At 44.6% G+C, this 10169-nt stretch overlaps 1 long non-coding RNA gene across 1 annotated transcript; it reads left to right on the top strand.

Annotated features, from left to right (window-relative positions):
• The first annotated feature begins 310 nt into the window (after nt 1–310).
• Nucleotides 311–590, top strand: LOC115151287 (uncharacterized). The gene is made up of 2 exons (XR_003867256.1): nt 311–486; nt 537–590. It is a non-coding gene; the product is annotated as an uncharacterized LOC115151287 (long non-coding RNA).
• Nucleotides 591–10169: the final 9579 nt, after the last annotated feature.

Raw genomic sequence — 10169 nt, 5'->3', positions numbered from 1 at the left:
AGAGGTATTACCCAAGGGAGGGGCCGGGGGAAGGGGGAGGGGTAGAGGTATTACCCCCGGGAGGGACCAGGGTAAGACAGAGGGAACCATTACTCTGGGAATGGCCAGTCGCCTTAGCAATGTTTTTACAGTAAAGATATTACTCTGGGAATGGCCAGTCATCTTAGCAAGGTTTTTACAGTAGAGGTATTACTCTGGGTATGGCCAGTCGCCTTAGCAAGGTTTTTACAGTAAAGATATTACTCTGGGAATGGCTAGTTGCCTTAGCAATGTTTTTACAGTAAAGATATTACTCTGGGTATGGCCAGTCGCCTTAGCAAGGTTTTTACAGTAGAGGTATTACTCTGGGTATGGCCAGTCGCCTTAGCAAGGTTTTTACAGTAGAGGTATTACTCTGGGTATGGCCAGTCGCCTTAGCAAGGTTTTTACAGTAGAGGTATTACTCTGGGTATGGCCAGTCGCCTTAGCAAGGTTTTTACAGTAGAGGTATTACTCTGGGTATGGCCAGTCGCCTTAGCAAGGTTTTTACAGTAGAGGAAGCATTAGTCTGGAGAAGAGGAACGTGTCCCTCGCTTGTTAAAATGTCAAAAGAAAAGAAAATAGCTGGGGGATGAGAATGTTGAGAGAAAAAAACAGCGCAACATGATGTAAGAGTAGGTTTGGAGAGAAAATGGGTTGTGTTGTTGGATCAGCACTGTGTTTTAGAGGTCGACCGATTATGATTTTTCAACACCGATACCGATTATTGGAGGACCAAAAACCCCCGCTACCGATTAATCAGCCAATTAAAAAACATATATATATTATTATTTTATTGTTTTTGTAATAATGACAATTACAACAATACTGAATGAACACTTATTTTAACTTAATATAATACATCAATAAAATCAATTTAGCCCCAAATAAATAATGAAACATGTTCAATTTGGTTTAAATAATACAAAAACAGTGTTGGAGAAGAAAGTAAAAGTGCAATATGTGCCATGTAAAAAAGCTAACATTTAAGTTCCTTGCTCAGATCATGAGAACATATGAAAGCTGGTGGTTCCTTTTAACATGAGTCTTCAATATTCCCAGTTAAGAAGTTTTAGGTTGTAGTTATTATAGGAATTATAGGACTTTTTCTCTCTATACGATTTGTATTTCATATACCTTTGACTATTGGATGTTCTTATAGTCACTTTAGTATTGCCAGTGTAACAGTATAGCTTCCGTCCCTCTCCTCGCTTTTACCTGGGCTCGAACCAGGAACACATCGACAACAGCCACCCTCGAAGCAGAGTTACCCATGCAGAGCAAGGGGAACAACTACTCCAAATCTCAGAGCGAGACACGTTTGAAATGCGTTTGAAATGCTAGCTAGCCATTTCACATCGGTAACACCAGCCTAATCTCGGGAGTTGATAGGCTTGAAGTCATAAACAGCACAATGCTTGAAGCATTGCGAAGAGCTGCTGGCAAACGCACGAAAGTGCTGTTTGAATGAATGCTTACGAGCCTGCTGGTGCCTACCATCGCTCAGTCAGACTGCTCTATCAAATCATAGACTTAATTATAACATAATAACACACAGAAATACGAGCCTTTGGTCATTAAAATGGTCGAATCCGGAAACTATAATTTCGAAAACAAAACGTTTATTCTTTCAGTGAAATACAGAACCGTTCCGTATTTTATCAAACGGATGGCATCCCTAAGTCTAAATATTGTTGTTACATTGTACAACCTTCAGTGTTATGTCATAATTAATTACGGCCTTTGTTAGGAATAAATAAACTTCACACAGTTCGCAATGAGTCAGGCGGCCCAAACTGCTGCATATACCCTGACTGCTTGCACGGAACGCAAGAGAAGTGACACAATTTCCCTAGTTATAAGAAATTCATGTTAGCAGGCAATATTAACTAAATATGCAGGTTTAAAAATATATACTTGTGTATTGATTTTAAAGAAAGGCATTGATGTTTATGGTTAGGTACATTGGTGCAACGAGTGCTTTTTTCGCAAATGCGCTTGTTAAATCATCACCCGTTTGTCGAAGTAGGCTGTGATTCAATGAGAAATTAACAGGCACCGTATCGATTATATGCAACGCAGGACATGCTAGATAAACTAGTAATATCATCAACTATGTGTAGTTAACTAGTGATTATGTTAAGATTGATTGTTTTTTTATAAGATAAGTTTAATGCTAGCTAGCAACTTACCTTGGCTTCTTGCTGCCCTCGCGAAACAGGTAGTCAGCCTGCCACGCAGGCTCCTCGTGGAGTGCAATGTAAGGCAGGTGGTTAGAGCATTGGACTAGTAACCAGAAGGTTGCAAAAACGAATCCCCGAGCTGACAAGGTAAAAATCTGTCGTTCTGTCCCTGAACAAGGCAGTTCACCCACCGTTCCTAGGCCGTCATTGAAAATAAGAATGTGTTCTTAACTGACTTGCCTAGTTAAATAAAGGTGTATAATTTTTTTTTAAATAAATATCAGCAAATCGGTGTCCAAAAATACCGATTACCGATTGTTATGAAAACTTGAAATCGGCCCTAATTAATCAGCCATTCCGATTAATCGGTCGACCTCTACCGTGTTTACGAAGCATATGCTGTTGATGAGTTTAAGGGAGTGTTCTCCTTCCATGAGAACCAGTGCGCTCCGCAGTTCTCAAACTAGAACAAAGCTTTTACAGTAGGAAGAAGTGAAGCATCTGGAGGTGAACCACCATGCTGGGATCATCAGTCTAACCCTGATCACTAGTTTAATGGTGGCTAGGTCGGGAGGCCAGTCTAACTCTGATCACCAGTTTAGTCTCTTAGATGTAATGGCAAAATGTAGATTTCTGCCTAAATAGACATACCCAAAAGTAACTGCTATTCATGTATAATTACATGATTCTTACATGGTATATGGTATTTGGAAAGAAGACATCTGGGAGATTATGAAGACATGATCAGAAGATAGATATGAGTTACATAGTTCATAATACACAAGATCAAGCACACACACAAAATAACGTTTTTTTTATAATAATTTTTTTTAAAGTCATTTTTCATTGACAAGCTATAAGTTAATTATTGATGACTAGAGCTGGAAACACATCAGATGGCTTCCACAACATGTGAATGATATCAGAAAAATAAATGTGATTGATAGACCTAACAACTAGAAATGGGCAGATGTTTTAGTAAGTGGTGTTAGGTGTGGTCACGGAGCATTTCTCAGGGTCCCTAAACCTCTCCAAAGTGGCAATTGTCTTTAAATTAGATAATTCCAGTGCTATTACATATTCACAATCCTTAAATGCTATTTGTTCAGTATAAAAACAATTTCTATTTGCACTGTTTTTGCTCAATGTATGTGCCTCTTGCTTTGTTCCATCCAGGTCAACTGCATATCCCTGGAAAGCTTATCTCATTGGCTATAAGACTGGCAAGGTTCCATAGTAGCCAATCCCCTGTATAATGGATGCCTACAGCGCGTCATATTTTTGATGCGCAAAGATATAGTCACACGGTGGACATTCAATGTTGCCATTAAGTCAAACATCATCAGATAACATTGTAATTAGCTAGATATGTTCCTACCAACCTAAGGATTCATTTGATACCACCCCATGTAGCTATAGTTCAAATACTGACCAAATCAAAGCTTACCTTGTAAGATGTTTGGTGAAAACGTTGTGTAAAATAAACATTTTGACTTTCGGGGCTGGTGATCAATAACGGTAGGTCACAGGCAGACAAATAAGATATCCTGATGATCTGTGGAGTCCCAGCTTTCTGGGTGTGTATCAGCGTATTTTGTGTTTATTTCATTTATGCTTCACAACGCTAACCGGAACGTAGGTAGCAGCCATCTTGAAATTAGGTAATCGGCTCGGCCTCCCCTTATAAATTTGTGTACCCATATACGGTAGTAAGTCACACCAAAGATTAGAAGGCACCGATCAATAGCCAAGATACTCAGCTTTCTGCAGACACCCTGCTTTTTCAGATAGGGACTACCATTCTTATACCAGACTGAATTGCATTTTTTTTAAATCTGTAGGGTCCCCAAATATGGAGACTTTACATTTAAGAGTTAATGGTGGCTAGGCCAGGACGCCAGTCTAACCCTTATCACTAGTTTAATGAATGAAATAAACACAAAATATGCTGATGCAAACCGAAAGCTGGGACTCATCGCTCATCCATATATTTATATGTTTAAATTCTTATTCTATCCCTTACTTAGATTTGTGTGTATTAGGTAGTTGTTGTGGAACTGTTGAATTAATTGTTAGAAGCACAAGCATATCGCTACACTCACAATAACATCTGCTAACCATGTGTATGTGATCAATAACATTTGATTTGATTTGATTTGATTAATGGTGGCTAGGCCGGGACGCCAGTCTAACCCTGATCACCAGTTTAATGGTTGCTAGGCCGGGACGCCAGTCTAACCCTGATCACCAGTTTAATGGTGGCTAGGCCGGGAGGCCAGTCTAACCCTGATCACCAGTTTAATGGTGGCTAGGCCGGGACGCCAGTCTAACCCTGATCACCAGTTTAATGGTTGCTAGGCCGGGACGCCAGTCTAACCCTGATCACCAGTTTAATGGTGGCTAGGCCGGGAGGCCAGTCTAACCCTGATCACCAGTTTAATGGTGGCTAGGCCGGGAGGCCAGTCTAACCCTGATCACCAGTTTAATGGTGGCTAGGCCGGGACGCCAGTCTAACCCTGATCACCAGTTTAATGGTGGCTAGGCCGGGAGGCCAGTCAAACACTGCATCTCTTGGCCCTGTACTCTGCATTAGGCTACTGGGAGTGTTCCCATGGAAAAGCCGTTAAACTGGCCGCGGCAATGAGGGATGAGGAACAAGTTTCCATCCGGTCTACCAGGCAACATGGATGGTCGCATATTGTTGTGCCATGTTAAGACAGCCCCATAAATTGTAATACAGTGAAGCTTGAGGGGTTTGAACAGGTGGTTAAAATAGTCTGTAGGTGTTTTTTTTTCATCATTCATACAGGTGTGTGTCGGTTTAGCCTCAGGTTTTTTACGGATGTGTTTCGAGTCGACCTATAGGATTAATTCGCTGGGGTTGTCTGTATTTCTGTTGTTGTTTTTGCATCGTCAGTCTCCCTGTTGCCATGTAGAAGTAACTTGGTTCTCCTGTGGGGCGTGGGTTCCCCTCTGGGGCGTGGCTTCTCCTCTGGGGCGTGGCTTCTCCTCTGGGTCTGATTCTCCTCTGGGTCTGATTCTCCTCCGGGGCGTGGCTTCTCCTCTGGGGCGTGGCTTCTCCTCTGGGTCTGATTCTCCTCTGGGTCTGATTCTCCTCCGGATCTGATTCTCCTCCAGGGCGTGGCTTCTCCTCTGGGTCTGATTCTCCTCTGGGTCTGATTCTCCTCCGGGTCTGATTCTCCTCCGGGGCGTGGCTTCTCCTCTGGGGTGTGGCTTCTCCTCTGGGTCTGATTCTCCTCTGGGTCTGGTTCTCCTCCGGGGCGTGGCTTCTCCTCCGGGGCGTGGCTTCTCTTCTGGGTCTGGTTCTCCTCTGGGGGCGTGGCTTCTCCTCTGGGTCAGGTTCTCCTCTGGGGAATGGCTTCTCCTCTGGGTCTGGTTCTCCTCTGGGGGCGTGGCTTCTCCTCTGGGTCAGGTTCTCCTCTGGGGCATGGCCTCTCCTCTGAGACGTGGCTTCTCCTCTGAGGAGTGGGTTCTCCTCTGGGGGTGTGGCTTCTCCTCTGGGTCTGGTTCTCCTCTGGGTCTGGTTCTCCTCTGGGGGCGTGGCTTCTCCTCTGGGTCAGGTTCTCCTCTGGGTCTGGTTCTCCTCCGAGACGTGGCTTCTCCTCTGGGATGTGTGTTCTGCCTTGCGGAATGGACTGCGGCCTCACTTTTCCCATCCGCATCAACGCATTTTCTCTCCTCCCATTTTTTTTCAAGGAGGATTTTCAGCTTTTCCTCATTGCCAGCTAATCTTCAGAATGTTACTAAAACAAGAAACAGATAAAAGGCCAAATAAATGGAAGAATGTGATATTCCCTCAATCAAATGTATATTCATTATAGGTCGCTCATAGATGCGACTTCCTTTGAACACTGACCTTGTTTGTCGTGTTTTGTTTTGCAATTTACTGTACCCTCCTGAAAGAACAAATATTTTCGATGATCTAGCCCACATCAAAGTAATTCTCTGCTCAAAATCCAGTGTTATACGCATTAATTTGCCTTTCTTTTAATAACTGCGGTCACAACCACTTGACAGATGATCTTTATCACAATCTCAGAGTATTATTCTACTGCGTGTGTAAACAGTAGCAACCAAACAGAGCCTTTCCCCAGAATTGACTGCGGCTATTGCTTGGTTAGTTTTCTCCTCATTTACCCTCTCTTGTAGGGATACAAACACTAAATCATTGTTAACTTCAAATATGGATTAATAAGTGAGCCAGCAACAATTTGAAAAAGATCCCAGACTTCTTACCTGCTGTGAAATACTGAACAGCGTTCTTTTTCTCCCAAAACCCTTAGGCTTAGATATTAGATTGTGGCTTTGAGCTGGCACAATCATGCCAGGGAAATATCAATCTTGTCTTTCTGAAAACATATATCACAATCTGGTGTTTGCCTTTTGATGTGTAAGATTATCCCTGTAATGATGAGCTTGTTGCTCAACACTGAGCAAGCAAGTTCTTGGCTATCCACGTATTGTGACTTGCAGAATTTCAGTTGCCATATATGTAAATATCCCATTGATATTGTCTTTGTTTTATATCTTATCTTAATTGTATATATTATCTTTATTTTATATATTATCTTTGATTTATATATTATCTTTGATTTATTTTTACAGCTATACCTTCATCTGAGATTACATATCTGTGCTAAAATGTCCTCTTTTCTATGTCGTTTGTGCGCCGCTTGTGCCACCCAAACCCTAAAACATGTTTTTTCCACATGGTTCAAAAACACAAGTGGCACACACTTTCTAGGCTTAGAAAAACATTGCTTCGACCAACTATTTGTGGCTTTGCAGTGAACATTGCAATGCATGCTCTTAAAATGTTGGGGAAATGTTGACTTTTATTATTTTAAAAGCAAGTCAACAAGGATGATGATGATGATGATGATGATAATAATGAATGAATTATTACTATTTGTTGCTGTTTAGTAGTAGTAGTAGCACCCCCCGGCACAGTGACATCGTTGGCATGTTAGTAATTTGTTGCAGTTATTACAAAACTACTAAACACAAACCCCAGTAAGACCAGGCCACTAAACACAAACCCCAGTAAGACCAGGCCACTAAACACAAACCCCAGTAAGACCAGGCCACTAAACACAAACCCCAGTAAGATCAGGCCACTAAACACAAACCCCAGTAAGAGCAGGCCTCTAAACACAAACCCCTGTAAGACCAGGCCTCTAAACACAAACCCCAGTAAGACCAGGCCTCTAAACACAACCCCCAGTAAGACCAGGTTACTGAACACAAACCCCAGTAAGTCCAGGCCTCTAAACACAAACCCCAGTAAGACCAGGCCACATCTCTTGCAATCCAGAAAGCAAATTAATATTTGAACTAGAATAGCTTTTTACCTAAGAGGTTCATGTACTTTACTTATGTGCAAAGAATGGTTACAATTCAGAATTGCTTTTCCAACCTTAGCAATATGTTATAAGATTATAACTGTCACATTGACGACTAATAGATTATCCATGACAAAGATTATATTTAATACAGTAGCTAGTAAATATGCCAGCCAAAATGGGTGTACTGTAGCAATCACTAAGAAGTTCATAGAGTTTACATTACTGTACATGCAACCAAATATATGTTTTGGATGTTTATATACAGTATCAAACAGCATGTATTTGAAAAAACTCTAAACAGAGCAATAATGTAAGCGTTCTCACAGACTACACAGCATAACGCAGCTCCTACAAAAGTATCATGTCGCAGTATTTGTCACGACTTCCGCCAAAGTTGGTCCCTCTCCTTTTTCGGGCGGCGTTCAGCGGTCGACGTCACCAGTTTTCTAGCCGCCACCGATCTACTTTTCATTTTCCATTTGTTTTGTCTTCATTGTACACACCTGGTTTCCATTCCCATAATTCTGTTCCTTATTTAACCCTCTGTTTCCCCCATGGTTTTGTGCGTGTTTGTTCATTGTAAGTGGGTCTGTATTTTGTGAGCTTGATTATTTTCCTTCTTGGAATATTTGTTGTTTTGAGTAAAGTTACGTGTATTACTCATCTCTGTGTCCTGCGCCTGACTCCGCCTTACCTGCTACACCTAGACGCATTACAGAAACACGCACCACGAAATGGAGTCAGCAGATGCACACAGCCCTCCTTTGCTAGTAGAGGAGCGCGTCCAGCAGCACACGACCATGTTGAAAAGTCTCGGCACAGCCATGGATCGCGTGCTGCAAACAATGGAGCGATAGGAGAGAGGAGGTTGTCCAGCGCCCCCATCATCATCACAACAACCCACACCGCTGTCCACCCCTCCTTCACCTAGTCCCAGTGGGATTCGGCTCGCGCCCCCGAGGGAATATGATGGGACGGCTGCCGGGTGCCAGGGGTTCCTACTGCAGCTGGAGCTCTACCTGGCGACCGTCCACCAGGCTCCTTCGGGATGCGAGAGCGTGTCCGCCCTCGTCTCCTGTCTATTCGGGAAAGCCCTTGAGTGGGCCAACGCCGTCTGGGGAAAGGACGATGCGGCGTCGGACCACTATGAGGATTTCACCCACCGCTTCCAGGTGGTTTTCGACCATCCGCCTGTGGGCAGAGCGGCAGGGGAACGCTTGTTTCACCTAAGACAAGGGATGAGGAGCGCACAGGACTTTGCTTTGGACTTCCAAACCCTGGTCGCCGGGGCGGGATGGAATGACAGGGCCCTGATCGACCATTACCGGTGCAGTCTGTGCGAGGACGTCCGTCGGGAGCTGGCCTGCAGGGACACCACCCTTACATTCGACCAGCTGGTGGACCTGTCCATCCGGCTGGATAACCCGTTGGCAACCCGCGGACGTCCGGAACAGGGTCCGTCAGTTCCATCCCCCAGCACCTCCGCTCCGACACCTATGGAGCTGGGAGGTGCTGCTCTTAGGGGAACCGGAGAGGCGGCCATTAGGCTGGGGAGGTTCCTCAGGGAGTCGAGGCAGCAGGCAGGGAGGGCACTGTCGTGTCACCCCAGGTGAGTAGGCACCAGACTCACCCAGAGCTCCCTGTTGCTCACATGTTTGTGTTTATAGAATTTCCTGAGTTTTCCCCGCATTCCCAGCATAAGGCGCTAGTAGATTCAGGCGCAGCTGGGAACTTTATTGACCCTTCATTTGCACATAGTTTAGGGATCCCCATTGTTCCTGTTGATATGCCCTTCCCTGTGCACGCCTTAGATCGTCGACCATTAGGGTCAGGGCTGATTAGGGAGGCCACCGCTCCACTAAGCATGGTTACGCAGGAGGGTCATGAGGAAAGAATTAGTCTCTTCCTTACTGATTCTCCTGCATTTCCCGTGGTGCTGGGCCTACCCTGGTTGGCCTATCATGACCCCACTATTTCGTGGCAACAGAGGGCTCTCAAGGGATGGTCACGTAAGTGCTCAGGGAGGTGTGTATGTGTTTCTATCGGTGCGACTACGGTGGAGAGTCCAGACCAGGTCTCCATCGTGCACATCCCCTCAGAATATGCCAACTTGGCTCTCGCCTTCTGTAAGAAGAAGGCGACTCAACTACCAACCCATCGACGGGGGGATTGTGTGATAAATCTCCTGGTAGATGAAGCACTTCCCAGGAGTCACGTGTATCCTCTGTCACAGGAGGAGACGAATGTTTCCACCCTGTGCCTATGGAAACATATGTCTCCGAATCTCTGGGGCAGGGATACATTCGGCCTTCCACTTCACCTGCCTCCTCGAGTTTCTTTTTTGTGAAGAATAAGGATGGAGGTCTGTGCCCGTGTATTGACTATTGAGGTATCAATCAGATCACTGTGAGGTACAGCTACCCGCTGCCTCTCATAGCCAGTGCAATCGAGTCAATGCACGGGGCGCGCTTCTTCACAAAATTGGATCTCAGGAGCGCTTACAACCTGGTGCGTATCCGGGAGGGGGACGAGTGGAAGACGGCATTTAGTACCACCTCTGGGCACTATGAGTACCTCGTCATGCCGTACGGGTTGATGAATG

Source organism: Salmo trutta, chromosome 17, assembly GCF_901001165.1.
Source record: "Salmo trutta chromosome 17, fSalTru1.1, whole genome shotgun sequence".
Lineage (NCBI taxonomy): Eukaryota > Metazoa > Chordata > Actinopteri > Salmoniformes > Salmonidae > Salmo > Salmo trutta.
This window is presented reverse-complemented; position numbering and strand designations above follow the sequence as displayed.